Below are 16,089 nucleotides of genomic sequence, written 5' to 3'. Positions count from 1 at the left end.
TTTATAAGAACAAATGAAGAAAGGGACAGATTACATATCCCAACTTCTAAAAAAAATTGGTCTAAAACAGATTCCTCTCTGAAAAAGTCTTGATTATCTGACTTCTTTTTTCTTCACAGACTCTCAGGCTGCTGTACATAGTGCTCCAAAAGCTGGAGATTTTACTCAAAATTACTTCATCTTTAACTTCCAGGCATTTTTATAAGCCAGTGTAGCGTGGAAAGCTCTTTCAGCCACAATTAAAACAAATCCCAAGTATTTTCTTTAGGCTCCATTTGATTAATAATCTACTTGGCCCTGACAATTATTTATGGTCTGGATGGTGGGAAGCCAGAGGGGTTTGAGGAATAGGCATTATGGAAAAAAATAAATCTTCAAAATGAGTTCTCTTGAGTGTGAATGGAAGTCTCTGAACAATCCTTATCATTTGCACTAACCTGGGGCTTTAGAAAATATATGAAAATAGGTTTTTAAACAATAGCAGTAATAAAATAAGTATGATCATAATTATAGTTGCATTTGTTGAATACCCACTATATACCAAGAACTTCACTTAATGGTTTATATGCATTGTTGCATGTAATTCTCACAATACCCTATTTATCAGATGGGATCCCAAGACTGAGAGTTTAGGAAACTTACAGGGGTAAGAAGTAGAGCCAGCATTTGAACTTGGGCTAACCTAGCTCAACTATGTCACAGCTATGCCATACTGCTATAGTGAAATTTTAAAATAATTTCATCCATCTCATACATTGAGCTACTGAACACTTCAGTATATTCAGAATTGAAGATGAAAACGCCACAGTTATGCAGTGTAACCTACTATGACTAAGAAGAAAACAGGGGGCAATTCACTCCCTTTCTCTTAGAGAGAAGGGGGTCCGGGCTCCTTGGATCCTCAGCCAGGTGTAACATGGAAGGTCCAACCTAACCGTGTGTGTGTGTGTGTGTGTGTGTGTGTGTGTGTGTGTGTGAATCAAATCCCAGCCGGAGGATGTGATCACTGAGGGAGAGTGTGCTCTGATTTCTGGGTGACACAGAGGCGTACACTTGGTTGCAGATTACTGCTGTCACCTAGCAGACGGTGTAAAGGTTTGGGCATCATATGACATTCCGAGTCTTCTAGAGCACCTTGATTTCCCTGTGTGGCTGGCCACCCAAAACATGAACCGTTCATTTTATCATAATGGTGCACCTGATGTCAAAAACTGTAGTGGAAATTCTTAAAAAGCGAGTTTCTCAACATGTACATGGCCAAAAACCTTTCAATTCACTGATAGCATAGTTCCAAATTTAAGTGGAGACATTTCCTGAAACATGAAATACGTTTTTCAATTTAAAAGTGAAAAGGTAGAGAAATAATTTGGTGGTTTTCTTTCTTTTCAAAGAACACATTTACTGTTAAGAAATGTTTTTGACCTGTAAATGATGGCTTACCCATGAAGTTCTTGCTCTGCTGCCTAAGCCCTAAAACCTTCTATGCCGTGCTTAATAACTGTATTTTTCGAGTAGGAACATAATCTCTCCTCAAAATCTGACACATTTACTTGGCAATTCCACTTGTTGTATGCATGTGCATGTGCATGCGTGTGTGTGTTTGTGTGTGTGCTCGCGCGCTGGGAGTTAGATTAGGGGTAGGGAGCGCACTGTAACTTGAAACAACTTCAGGAAAAGGGAATGCCACCAAAGGAATTTTAAGTAACAGCTACCAACTGGTATTACCAGTTGAGAATTAAAGACCCACTGGCTCTACCTTAGCAGGAACCTGGATGCTCCTCAAGGTCTAGACCTAAGGGACAACACTACCGCTGATTTGATGAGGAGCCATCTCTGCACAGTTACAGGCTCTTTTCCAATGAGGTGAGAATGAGGACAAGGAAGAAGGAAGGTGGGCAATTCAGTATTTTTTTCTTTGATCAACTAGGAACAGTGTATGTATTACAATGTGTTTTATCAGTTCTCAAAACGGTACGGATGACAATACCAACAAGGGCAATACACTTGGTATCAAAAGTCTACAGTTACCTGCTTCCCTGAAGCAATCAGTTGACTTCAAAAACTCAGAGCAAGAAAGAGGACATTCAGAATCAAATCCTTGTGGGAGGATGTGGTCTCTGAGCAACACTCTCCCATAGCCTCTGTCCCTCAGTTTCTCTGTGTCTGTGGAAGGGGGTATATTTATCAAATCCCAATGACATGGCAGGGACCCAACCATGAGCAAGGCAGTGTCTGGCCCTGTGTGACTTCTGCTGAGGCAAACTCTGACAAGTAAACTGATCATTACAGCAGGATTTTAAGTGATGGGGGCACTGAGAGAGAAAAACTATGAATATGTACATTGCTATCTAAATACCATGAATTTTACTGAGGAAGAACTGCAGTCAAAATGGCCCAGATACACTGTTACCTAAGCAATGGAGACAACTTTAACTTTCTAAATGCCTTTTCTTATAGGCACCCCTTGGATACACAATCAATATTGATATCTTTCATTGAGCACCAACTATGTGCCATGCAAAGAGCCAGATCATGGAAGTACAAAGTAACTTTTACAAAGTATCTGGAATTTCTAAGACCTTTAATTTTTTTCAATTACATTATGTTTTGAACAAAGGTTTGGGTTGTTTTTTTTTCCACTTTAGATTAATTACATTCTAAAGTTAGTAAATGCTACCTTAACTTTCTCTTTTTGTAAGTGCACTTTCAAAGTGGGGTAAAACTGGAACTGATGGTCTATATAGGCCTTTTAAGACTAGAAAGTTTTTTATTTCCAAGAATATGTAACTGCAAAATCAATCCCTAATGAAAAGAAAGTTGTTTGAAGCTCAGGCTCATAGATCCATTAAAGAAAAAACAAAACACACACCTGTGTAGTTGTGGCCAAGTGGGTAAGGTAATAGACTAGAAAAAAATCCCTGCCTTCACTAACTGGGTGTATGAGTTAAGCAGGGACCAGTGATCTGGGAGGAATTGGATCTTATCTTATTTATGCTGTTCGCCTAAACCTAGGGTGGCCCCTTACACACCAGCACCTGCACAGGTAGCTCAAGCAATGGGTCTAGATGGGCTACAAGAGACACCACCCCTGTCAGGATCAGACAGGAAAGTGTACCAAAGCCCTCTGCTGAGAAGAAGGACATTTCTCTGCAGAATCTTGCATGTTGGAGACTACAAATACTGTGAGACCATCTGCTCTCACCCGTTGGCTTCAATCTCAATGATTTCAAAGTAACTAAATATTAAGTGTAGAGAAAAGAAAAACTGCAGACATGAATAACTGGAGAATAAAGATCTGAAGGCATCAGAGCCAAAGTATAAGCAAACAGAAGAAAAATCAAATGTGTGTGGGTGTCTACATCTAATCTCGGATCCATCGTAAGTTTTAGAAGTTACTTTTTGGAGTCAATTGCATGAGGAATGTAGAAGTCTCGGATGTAGTGTGAAAGGCTCCTACCCTTTTCCTGAATGCAGGAAGGAGAACTCACATAACTGTCTCCTAAATTTGTATTTTATTTGAAAATAGCTATATCTTGACTATCTTGAGTTTTATACAAGACAAGTACACTGTATCATATTTTATCCCATTACTTAAGGGAGCTTTTAAACTTCCATGTAATTATTTATTTTGGAATCAGTCACAGTTTCTCTACATGTAGCAAAGAAGATTCTTGGACTTGGAAGGGGAGGTGGTGACACATCGCAGAAGGAGGCAAAGGGCCATGAAAGGCAGTTCAGAAGCACGATTCCTAGCAGATCTGGCAGGGGCAACTTCGTAGGACACTTCAAGGGGTTTTAAATGAACTGTGGAGCTATTTAGAAGAGAAAGGTCAGGGAAAAGCACATAATTAGTAATCGGGGTTACGTTTCTATACATTAAAAATATTATCTTTTAAGGTACAAAGGAATATTTTTCAGAAGCTTTCAAGGAAATAATGTTCTGTGGCAACAAATGTTATTTTTTTCCAGTTGTTGGGGAAACACTGTAGTTGGTTCCTCAGAGGAAAGAAGCAGGCAGAACACAGGCTACCTTGCGATATTCAGATTAGAATCTTTTCTTCCTGCTCAGGCTGTCTCCTTCAAAAGGGGAAGATTAAGGAAGTTAATAGCAAGTGGCTTCAACATCCACTCAGATCACTGTCAGCAGTGCAGAGGGCATGGAAAGGACCAGTTCTCCAGGGAGTCATCAACATTTCTCCCTAAACCCTCTAATGATGTACCAGATGGCCAAATTCAATATATGCTTTGACTATGTCAAGGTCAGACTGATGTCTGATATCCTAGAGCCAAATAGCCAAGCTTTATTTATAAAACACAGGGGTGTGTTTTGTTTTGTTTTTCAGATTTAACAAAACTATTAATTCTCCCTTCTTTATTTTAATCCCTCATATTTTCAACCACACACACCATAGTAATAGTTCTAATTAGAGCTACTATGCATCAAGCACCTACTATGCTCCAGCACCTTGAAAACAGTCTGGGGCAGAGAAGGCAAGCACCTGTTACATTCTCAAATATAAGCCACGTTACAAGAAACAGGAAATAAAGGTAACTTCTGTGGTGTAAATTATGAATATGATAAAGAGTCAAGCAAGACATGTTCATACTTCTCTCCAGCAGGTGAAGCCTGCTGAGGCCATGAAGGAACCTGGTGCTAACACCACGCTGCTGTGATGCTGGGATGGGTACACCCTGACCAATCCTGTCAAAGTGAGGACAGCAGCTGGCATGAGGGAGTGGTGCCAACCTTATCTTATCTTAAAATGAGTTTAGAATACTCACATCTGGAAATAGAAGTAAGGGTTTTCAAATAAGGAGTATTTCTTTAATTCTGATATTCATCTTTAAGTATAAAATAATCAGAAAATGATATCATGATAGACAGACATTTGTGGAATATCTTATTTATCCTAGTAGCCTTTGGGTAAATAAAAAGGGTTGGCTAACATTTCTAATCCATGACACTTACCAGAATAGATTAATCCATCTATATAGACATGAGATGATCAACACTGTTTCAGGACTTAGAAATTCTGGCTATCTGATGAATGTTTCCATTTGAAATTATTTAAAATGTTGCCATCTTTCTCTAGATCACCAAAGACTAGTTAGTACCTTTGATGGTCATTGTTTCCAGATAACTCATCATTAAATGGATGATTTAACATATAATTAAATAATGACTGAGAACATGGTGACAATTGCTATGTGGTTCTCATTACCAAACATGATTATACTAGTAGGTAGTTTACAACCCCCTAGGAGGGAAAATCAAGTTTTACAATGTCTTTCATTAACCATGAAAAGAACCACTCATTTTCATTCACTGGTTTTTGCTGATACTTTGTTTTGATTCAAACTGTGCTGAAGTTTCAGGTCCAGAAGAAATGAAAGTGGGGAGTGGGGATTCTCTTAATCAGGTTTCTGAAGAGCATACTCTTTAACTTTCTAGTTAAGAAACAACACTGACTATACAAGATTATCTATACTATAGTCACACTATTTTTCTTCCATAAGATTTAAAAATGCAGGGAGGAGGAGGAGGAGGAGGAGGAGGAGGAGGAGGAGGAGGAGGAACTGAGATCCATGCAAGGAAAGAATCCTATCTAATAAAGAGGGAATATGCAAATTGACTGTCACACTGTCACAAGATGGCGGTGCCCAGTCCCCTCAGCACCCCCGGAATCCCCCAGTCTTTTCACAGAAAATGGGTTGCCTCAAAAGTTGGTTAAGCTTATTAGGACAAAAAGCATTCAAAATCTTTGAAAAGGTTAGAATTCCAATATTTATAAAAGTTTGGACTAGACAATTCAAGGTTATTTTCACTACAACCTTCTATGATTTTGTGATATTAACATTCTGAATTCACATAGTACCAGCTGTATTGTATGTAAGCAGATATTATTTAAAGGAATGACCATTATTATTAAAACAACTCATAAAACCACACTGTTTGTATGTCAAGGACATTCTGTGTGATTTTCCTAATGGCTGGAGTTAATGCCCCTAAACCGGCAGTTGGACATCCCCCAAGGGGTCCCAGATTGGAGAGGGTGCAGGCCAGGCTGAGAGACACCCCCCACCCCTGCATGCATTTTGTGCACTGGGCCTCTAGTGGAAATATAAAGAAAGTTGTAAGGCAATTCTTGGAAAAACAAACAAAACCCCCCAAACTCATAAAAATAATAATTTTTAATGTCTAGAAATTCCAAGGAAAAAACTTTCAAGTCAGAAAGAATCAAATTCTTCCAAATACTCATCCCTACTATAGTCACTTTTATTTTAAAAAAATCAATTTAAAAATTTACCCAAAGTCAAGAATAACCATGACTAGAAGGTGACTCTGGCATTTCAGAAAGAATGTATATATATATATATATATATATATATATATATATATATTCTGGAGAAGGTCTGGGTCTGAGTTCTAATTCTCAGTCAAGTGATGTTAAAATTCCCAAACATGAAATGGAGATCAACGATGACAATTCCTCCATCCCAGGAGAATCATCATGAGCTCCCAGGAATAATGCTTGGGACAGAACTGTATATTGTAAACCACAATACAAAGGATGCTTGAGATTATTATCATTATAATCCACTGCATCTTTAGCAACAAAATATTTTAACCAGATGTCTTTCTTTAAAATGCACGAGGAATGGTTCACAATGAATCACTTTCTTTTCCATCCACTGGATTTTCCAGTTCCATTTCTTATAAAGGCTTTACAAAATTATCAGGGTGCAAGCAACAAGAGACTGGATGGTGGTGGTTTGGAAACTGTTGTGCAAGAAACAGGAAAGGGACTGAAGGGCATTGGAGATAAAGAATTTTAGGACATAAGATAACTGCGATCTTTGATGGGCTGTGATATAATACAGATTGTGGAATAGACTTGTTCTGCTCTGCTATAGATGAGTGCCATGGACAGACAGACTTTGAAGATGGAGATCACAATAAGAATTATGGATTGAATGGTCCAACAATGAGATCAGTTCCCAAAGAATAAACTGCTTCAGAGGTAGACAGTGATTAGCCCAACCATGGCCATATCAAGTAACGACTGAATTGGAAAGCAAGTTGAACTAAGTAACTTGAAATGTCCTATAGCATATGTTCTGACTATGACTGACTATTTTCTGTTAGGAAAAAGTCCCAAAGTTTTATCTGAACTTTATCCTCAATAGCCTTGGAAACCTTGACATAATATGTATGTGGTTCATTGAATTATTGGTCCCAATTCTTCTCTCTTTTATAGTAGTAGTATATACTGTATAGCCTTATTCACACCATTGCTACTTGGTGAATGGAGTGTATTGCCTTCTCCTTGACTTTGGACTCAGTCATGTGACTTGTGTTAGCCAATGTGACATTATAAGACATGAGGCATGATTGCCCTTTTCTGCTTCTGTCATCATCATGATGGACACTGCCCCTTTAAACATAGACCTGACAATGAGAAAGAACGTGGAGAAGATCAACTTTAGCTGACTACAGATGACTTGTAGCTTATAACAGAGCCACCTCAATCTATTTGTAAACCAACCATGAGAAATAAAAGGGCTCTTTCTGTATGTCACTACAATTTGGGGGGCTATTTGTTATTTGGCAATAGCTGATTGATGTAACATCTGTTACAAAATTTATTTTAAAGAATGATATAGAACTGTCCAAGATGCATACACAGGCTCTATAAGTAAATTAAAATTAAAACGTTAAAAATTGGTTTACCAGTGAGACTGCTTGACTATCAAAGAAGCATTAATAAAAGTGGTCTAATCTATTTATCATTCAAAACATTACATCATGTAGGAAAGAGAATGTAAACAAAAATTACCATAATTACAATACTTATGCTGGAAGACATATGTATTCTCTTCAAAGGATGCACATACATTGTTTTAAGTAATGAGAAGGAGACAAGCTGTTTGAAATGTTTTTCAACAAAGTCTAAATAAATTCATCCACTCACCACAAGCTTGCAAAACAGAGAGTTGTGAGCAAAATGGATTTTAATCAAATTCAGATGAAATCACTTGTTTCAAAAGTATTCAAAGGGGTTTTATGAAGGATGCATTAGTAAGCCACAATGTAAATGTTTATGCCTATATTATAACAATGCCAAATGCCACATAAAATATGTATGGACCTTTTTTCTTTCCTGATGCAGGAATGCATTACAATTGAGATGTCACATTAAGCTGGATGCTGAGACTCTCATACCTGCTCCTCTACAGTAGTGCCATCGGCTCAGAACTCCTGAGGAATGAACCCGTGGAGCCAAAGGGGGCTGCTAGGATGGAAGCCACAGTGTATAATGGCACAGACACGACTCCCCTGGCTGCTACAGGAAGTATGACAACCTTACCACTTACTCCATGGACAGTAAATCAAATTCCCATATCAAAAATCATATTTGATCTCAAAATAAAAAGTGTGCTTAGGTAAGAGAAGCGACATGTGAAATTTGAATGCCGGAGGTTATTTTTATGTGGTGAGCCCAAATGTAATCCTCATTGTGACCTACTTAGATCATAAAACAGACTGGGAAGTTATAATGAATAAGATGATTTTTATGCAATGCTTATATTTGCTGCATGCTCCATGTATGGATAATATTAAAAAACATAAGTTATCACACAATAGAATTATGCTTTTTAACTTATGAAGCCTGCTTAATATTTATCACTTCTTGTAAAATTTTGTACTACCTATGTATTGTTTCCTTTCCAATCATAGCATCCCTATGCTGGAATCTTAAATTCTACTTTCTGCTTTTTGTGATCATGAAAAGAAAATACTCAACTGACAATTTTTTTAAAAGGTAGTGCAAAATGTATTAGCTGAAAAAAGTAAAAAATATGAAAATAAATCAGGAGATATATTATTAAGATATTAGAAGACTATCATGTTTTTTTTAAAATTGTATTATTGACAGTATTGCAGATGAACCCCAATTTCTCCCTCCTATACTCCCCTCTTTCCAGCATCTCCCCTAACCAAGGCCTTTACCATACTATTTTGGGTATCCATTGGTTACCCAAACCAAGATGGCTACAGCCACAGAGAGCAAGGTTTCCTAGGTAACAGAGGAAGCCAAGCTTTCTGCCAGCCGTTGCAGGCCTAAGCCTCCACTCAAGCTACAAAGTTTCAATTATAGAAGGTAAACAAATTCAAACAAATGGTGGCAGAATGGAGCTTGAGAGAGCAGGCCAGGGTTGCCGGTGGCAACAGGGGAAGCAAAGCTTTCTGCACACCCTGGCTGGGCCCACCCGCTTAAGGCAACAAAGTTTCAATTATAACCCCAACACAAATGGCTTCGGGCCTCGGAGGGTGCCCCAGGCTTGGTTCTGCTCCAGGCTACAAAGTTTCAATTATAGAAAGAAAATAAATTCCAGATACCAGGGCCTCCACTTGCGTTGCCAGGGGGCGTGGCCCACCTGCAAACCACCACAGGCCCCTCGCTCAGGCCGCCCCACACCCCAAGGGAACCCCACCCTGCTCCGGGACACCCTTCAGGGCAAACCAGCTGGCCCCCACCCCTGTACCAGGCCTCTATCCTATCTAATAAAAGAGTACTATGCAGATTGATCATCACTGCAACACACAATATAGCTGCCCCCATGTGGTCAAAGATCCTGCCCCCATGTGGACACAAGATGGCCACCACAAGATGGCCAGCAGGAGAGGGCAGTTGGGAGGCACCCGGCCTGCAAGGGAGGGCAGTTGAGAAGGACCAGGCCTGCAAGGGAGGGCAGTTGGAGGTGATCAACCCTGCAGGAGAGGGCAGTTAGGGGTAACCAGGCCGGCAGAGGAGGGAAGTTGGGGGCAAACAGGCTGGCAGCAGAGTGGTTAGGGGGTGATCAGGCTGGCAGGCAGAAGTGGTTAGGGGCAATCAGGAAGGCAGGCAGGCAGGCAAGCAGTTGGGAGCCAGCAGTCCTGGATTGTGAGAGGGATGTCCGACTGCCCGTTTAGGCCCGATCCCAGGGATCGGGCCTAAACGGGCAGTCAGACATCCCTTGAGGGGTCCCAGATTGGAGAGGGTACAGGCTGGGCTGAGGGACAACCCCCCTCCATGCACGAATTTCGTGCACTGGGCCTCTAGTATATATATATATATATATATATATATATATATGTATTAACCAAAGAACAGATTAACCAAAGAACATATATATGTATTCTTTGGTTAATCTCTTCCAGTTTCCCCCCGCCCCAACTCCCCTCTTAGATATATCATTTTGTTCTACACTTCCATGTTTCTGGATCTATTTTATTGGTCATTTTATTATCTTCATTAGATTCTACCTACAAGTGAGATCATGTGATATTTTTCTTTCGCTGATGCTCATTTTACTCAGCATAATACTCTCCAGGTCCATCCATAGTGTCAAAAGGGTAAGAAATCATTTTTTTTATTGCTGCGTGGTATTCCATTGTGTACGTATACCATGACATTTTTATCCACTGGTCTACTAATGGCCATTTGGGCTGTTTCCAGATCTTAGCTATAATAAATAATACTGCTATGAACATAAGAGTGCATATATTCTGGCTGGTGTTTCAGGCTTCCTAGGATATATTCCTAGAAGTGGGATCACTGGGTCAAACGATACTTTCATTTTTAATTTTTTTGAGAAAATTCCATACTGTTTTCCATAGTGGCTACACAATCTGTATTCCCACCAGGAGTGTACTAGGGTTCCTTTTTCTCCACATCCTTGCTAGCACCTGTAGTTTGTTGATGGTAGCCATTCTGTGAGGTGTGAGGTAATACTCATTGTAGTTTTAATTTGCATCTCTCAGATGATTAGTGATGTTCAGCATTTTTTCGTATGTCTATTGGCCATCTGTATGGTCTCTTTGGAGAAGTGCCTATTCAGTCCTTTGCCCATTTTTTAATTGGGTTATTTGTCTTACTTTTTTTAAAAAAATATTTTATTGATTTTTTTTACAGAGAGGAAGGGAGAGGGATAGAGTCAGAAACATCGATGAGAGAGAAACATTGATCAGCTGCTTCCTGCACACCTCCTACTGGGGGATGTGCCCAAAACCAAGGTACGTGCCCCCAACCGGAATTGAACCCGGGACCCCTCAGTCCACAGGCCAATGCTCTATCCACTGAGCCAAACTGGTTTCGGTTATCTGTCTTACTTTTGTTAAGCTTATTTTTGTATGAGTTCTTTATGTATTTTGGAAATTAACCACTTATCAATTGTGTCAATGGCAAATATGTTTTCCCTTTACATTTTGATGCCAGTTTCTTTTGCTGTGCGGAAGCTTTTTAGTTTGATGTAGTCTAATTTATTTTTTTCCCTTTGTTTTTCTTGCCTTAGGAGATGTATCGGTGAAAATTCTGCTATGTGAGTTGTCTGAGATTTTGCTGTCTATGTTTTCTTCTAGGATTTTTTATGGTTTCATGACTTAATTTCAGTGTTGTTTTTTTTTTTAATCTGAGTTAATTCTTGCGCATTACGTAAGTTGGTGAACTCCTTTAATTTTTTTTTTTTTGCATGTACCTGTCCAATTTTCCCAACACCATTTATTGAATAAATCTGTCTTTTTCTCCACTGTATGTTCTTTCCTCCTTTGTCAAATATTAATTGACCATAATGATGTAGGTCGATTTCTAGGGTTTCTGTTCTGTTCTATTGACCTGTATGCCTGTTCTTGTGTCAGTACTAGGCTATTTTGATTATAGTGGCTTTGCAGTATAACTTGATATCTGGTATTGTAATCCCTCCAACTGTAATCTTCTTTCTTAATATTGCTGCAGCTATTCAGGGTCTTTTTTTGTTCCATATAAATTTTTGGAGTGTTTGTTCTACATCTGTGAAATATTCCATTGGGATTTTAATAGGGGTTGCATTGAATCTACAGATTGCTTTGGGTAGTAGGGACACTTTAATGATGTTAATTCTTCCAATTCATGAACATGGTATATTCTTCCTTTGTATCTTCCTCTATTTCCTTTTTCAGTATACTGTAGTTTTCAGAATACACGTCTTTTATCTCCTTGGTTAAGCTTACTCCAAGGTATCTTATTTTTCCTGTTGCAATGGTAAATGGGATTTTTTTATTTTAAGTTTCTCTTTCTGAGAGATCATTACCGGTATATTGATTTCTGGGTGTTAATTTTGTATCCTGCTACAGTGCTGAATTCATTTATTAAATTTAGTTGTTTTTTTGGTTGAGAGTTTAGGGTTTTCTACGTACAATATCATGTCATCTGCAAATAATGACAGTTTTACTTCCTCCTTTCCAATTTGGATGTCTTTTATTTTTTTCTTCCTGTCTGATTGCTGTAGCTAAGACTTCCAGTACTATGCTGAATAAGAGTAATGAAAGCAGACATTCCTGTCTAATTCCTCTTCTTAAGGGAAAGGCTTTTAGTTTTTGTCAATTGAGTATGTTGTTAGCTGAAGGTTTGTCATATATGGTCTTTATTATGTTGAGGTATGATCCCTCTATTCCCACATTCTGAGATTTTTTATTTTAAAAAAAAGGGGGTGTTAGGTTTTTGTAGAATGTTTTTTCTATGTCTATTGATATGATCATGTGATTTTTGTTCTTCATTTTGTTTATGTGGTGTATCACAGTTATCAATTTGTGAATATTGTACTAGCCTTGCATCCTGGAATAAGTCCCACTTTATAATCTTTTTAATGTATTGCTGACTCCAAATTGCTAATATTTTGTTAAGGGTTTTAGCACCTATATTCATCAGGATATTAGCCTGTAATTCTCTTTATAGTGTCTTTATCTGGTTTTGGAATTAGTATAATGCTGGCCTCATAAAAAGAGCTTGGAAGTCTCCCTTCCTCTTGGATTTCTGGAATATATTGAGTAGGATAGGTGTTAGTTCTTCTTTGAACGTTTGGTAAAACTTCCCTGTGAAGCCATCTGGTCCAGGACTTCTGTTTGCTGGGAGTTATTTTTATTATAATTTCAACTTCATTAGTTGTTATCAACCTATTAAGTTTATCTGATTCTTCCTGAGTGACTTCTGGAAGATTATATTTTTCTAGGAATTTGTCCAGCTTGTTGGCATATAGTTGTTCATAGTATTTTGTTACAATCCTTTGAATTTCTGTGGTGTCAGTTGTTACTTCATTTCTTTCATTTCTGATTTATTTTGGTGCTCTTTGTTTCTTGATGAGTCTGCCTAGGGGTTCATCAATCTTGTTTATCTTTTCAAAGAACCAGCTCTTGGTTTCATTGATCTTATTGTTGCTGTTTTTTCAGTCTCTATGTCATTTATTTCTGCTCTCACCTTTTATTATTTCCTTCCTTCTATTAATTCTGGGAATTTCTTGCTGTTCTCTTTCTAATTCTTTTAGTTGTAGGGTTAGCTATTTTATTTGAGTTTTTTCATGTTTCTTGAGGTAGGCCTGTAATGCTATGAACTTCCCTTTCAGGACTGATTTCACTGTGTTCCATATATTTTGGGTTGTTGTGAGATCATTTTTATTTGTTTCCAAGAAGTTTTTTATTTCTTCATTGATCTCATTGGTAATCGAATTTGTTAATAACATGCTGTTTAGCCTCCATTTGTTTATGTTTTTAAGGTTTTTTTCTTCTTTATTATATTTTAATCCTCACCTGAGGAGTGAGGATATTTTTCTCACTGATGTTAGAGATCAGAAGGAATGGGGGAGGGTAAAAAGAAACATCCATGGGAGAGAGACACATTGATTGGTTGCCTCCTGCATACACCCTGACTGGAAGCATCAGACCTGCAATCCAGGTATGTGCTCGAAAATTGACCATGCAACCATTCGGTGCACAGGCCGATGCTCTAACCACTGAGCCATGCCAACTAGGGCAAATTTGTGTGTGTGTGTGTGTGTGTGTGTGTGTGTTAATTGTAGTTGATTTCTAGTTTCATGCCATTGTGATCTAAGAGGATGCTTGACATGATTTAACTTTTCTTGAATTTGTTAAGGCTTCTTTTGTACCTTGTTTTGGCTTTTATTTTTAAGTCTATCTTGACAGATATGCATATTGCTACTTCAGCTTTTTCTTTATTATTTTTAAAATACATATTTTTATTGATTTCAGAAAGAGGAAGGGAAAGGGAGAGAATGATAGGGACATTAAAGATGAGAATCATTGACTGGCTGCCTCATACACATCCCCTACTGGGTATTGTGCCCACAACACAGGCTTTACCCTGACCAGGAATCAAACCATGATATCCTGATTCATAGATTAATGCTCAACCACTGAGCAATACCAATTGAGTATTACCATTTTTTCATTTCCATTTGCATGGAATATTTTTTTCCATCCCTTCATTTTTAGTCTGTATCCTTTGTTCTAAGGTGACTCTCTGGTAGACAACATATATATATATATATATATATATATATATATATATATATATATATATATATATATATATATATGGGTTATGTTTTCTTATATATTCAGCTATACTGTGTCTTCTGATTGGAGCATTAAGTCCATTTACATTTAAGGTTATTATTGATAGGTACTTATTTGTTACCATTTTTTCTTTCTCTCTCTCTCTCTCTCTCTCTCTCTCTCTCTCTCTCTCTCTCTCTCATTTTCTTCTTCTTAAACTACTCCCTTTAGTAATTTTTGCAATGCCTGTTTGGTGGCAATGTATTCCGTTAGCATTTTTTTTTTTTGGTCCGGGAAGCTCTTTATTTCATCTTTAATTTTAAAAGATAGTTTTGCTGTTTAGAGTAATCTTAGATTCAATCCTTTTCATTACTTTGCATACTTCATGCTACTGCCTTCTGGCTTGAAGTGTTTCTACTAAAAAAATCAGCTGACAGTCTAATGGGCGCTCCCTTGTAGGTAACTTACTGCCTCTCTCTTGTTGCCTTTAAGATTCTTTTTTTTTAATATATTTATATATATATATATATATTATATATTTTTATATATATTTTATTGATTTTTTACAGAGAGGAAGGAAGAGGGATAGAGAGCTAGAAACATTGATGAGAGAGAAACATCAACCAGCTGCCTCCTGCACACCCTCTACCGGAGATGTGCCTGCAACCAATGTACATGCCCTTGACCGGAATCGAACCTGGGACCTTTCAGTCTGCAGACCGACGCTCTATCCACTGAGCCAAGCCGGTTTTGGCGCCTTTAAGATTCTTACTTTGTTTTTAACATTTACCATTTTAATTATGATGTGTCTAGATATAGGTCTTTGGGGTTCATCTTGATTGGGAATCCCTATGTTTACTGAACTTGTGTAACTTTTTTCTTCACCAGGTTAGGGGAGTTTTCTGTTATTACTTCTTCAACAGTTCTCTATTACTTGCTCAGGTTCTTCTCCTCTGGTTATCCTATGATGTGGATGTTCTTACATTTCATGTTGTCCTAAAGCTTCCTTAAACCATCCTCATGCTTTATACTTCTTTTTCCTAATTGCTGCTCTGACTGGATGTTTCTTTTCTATCTTGTATTCTAATTTGTTGATTCAGTCCTCAGATTTTTCTAATCTACTGTTGATTCCTTCCTGGGTATTCTTTAATTTAGCTGCCATTCAATTCTGATTGGTTCTTAGTCATGGTTCTAAATTTTTAAACCATTTTATTTTTTTCCCTTTTAATCTTTATTGTTGAAAGTATTACATAAGTCCTCCCTTTTTTCCTCATTAACCTCTTCCAGCCTGCTCCTGTACTCCACATCCTCCCCCAAGACCCTCATCACCCGATTGTTTCATGCTGATGTAGTTCCCACTAAGTTCCTTGTAGTGCTCATTAAGATGATTGTAATTATCAGTAAGTTGTTTGAGGATACTTATACTAGTAAACATTACTCTGAACTCTAGATCTGAAAAACTGCTTGCCTCCATTTTATTTAGGTCCTTTCCTGGTAATTCCCAGTGTGGGTACTGGTGTCTAGGGATTCCATGTAGCGGTGGCAGAGCAGGGCGTGCCTGGTTGCAGTGGCGGGGCTGGGTACACTGGACAGTGACCTCAGTGCATTGGATCATAGCCACTCCCCCACCTTCTTCCCAAGGAGGACCCTGAAAACCCTCCAAAATGGCTCATTATCCAATCTCAAGCAGGAGAAGTGCCCGGCTGAGCAGCACACAGCAG

At 38.2% G+C, this 16,089-nt stretch overlaps 1 protein-coding gene across 4 annotated transcripts in view; it reads right to left on the bottom strand.

The window, feature by feature from the left end:
* Window positions 1–16,089, bottom strand: part of KIF16B (kinesin family member 16B) — a 277,041-nt gene that overhangs the window by 65,129 nt on the left and 195,823 nt on the right. The window lies entirely within an intron of this gene.

The sequence above is a fragment of the Cnephaeus nilssonii genome (assembly GCF_951640355.1).
Source record: "Cnephaeus nilssonii genome assembly, chromosome: 11".
Taxonomy (NCBI): domain Eukaryota; kingdom Metazoa; phylum Chordata; class Mammalia; order Chiroptera; family Vespertilionidae; genus Cnephaeus; species Cnephaeus nilssonii.
The sequence above is the reverse complement of the archived record's forward strand: the minus strand, read 5'-3'. Positions and strand labels throughout refer to the sequence as shown.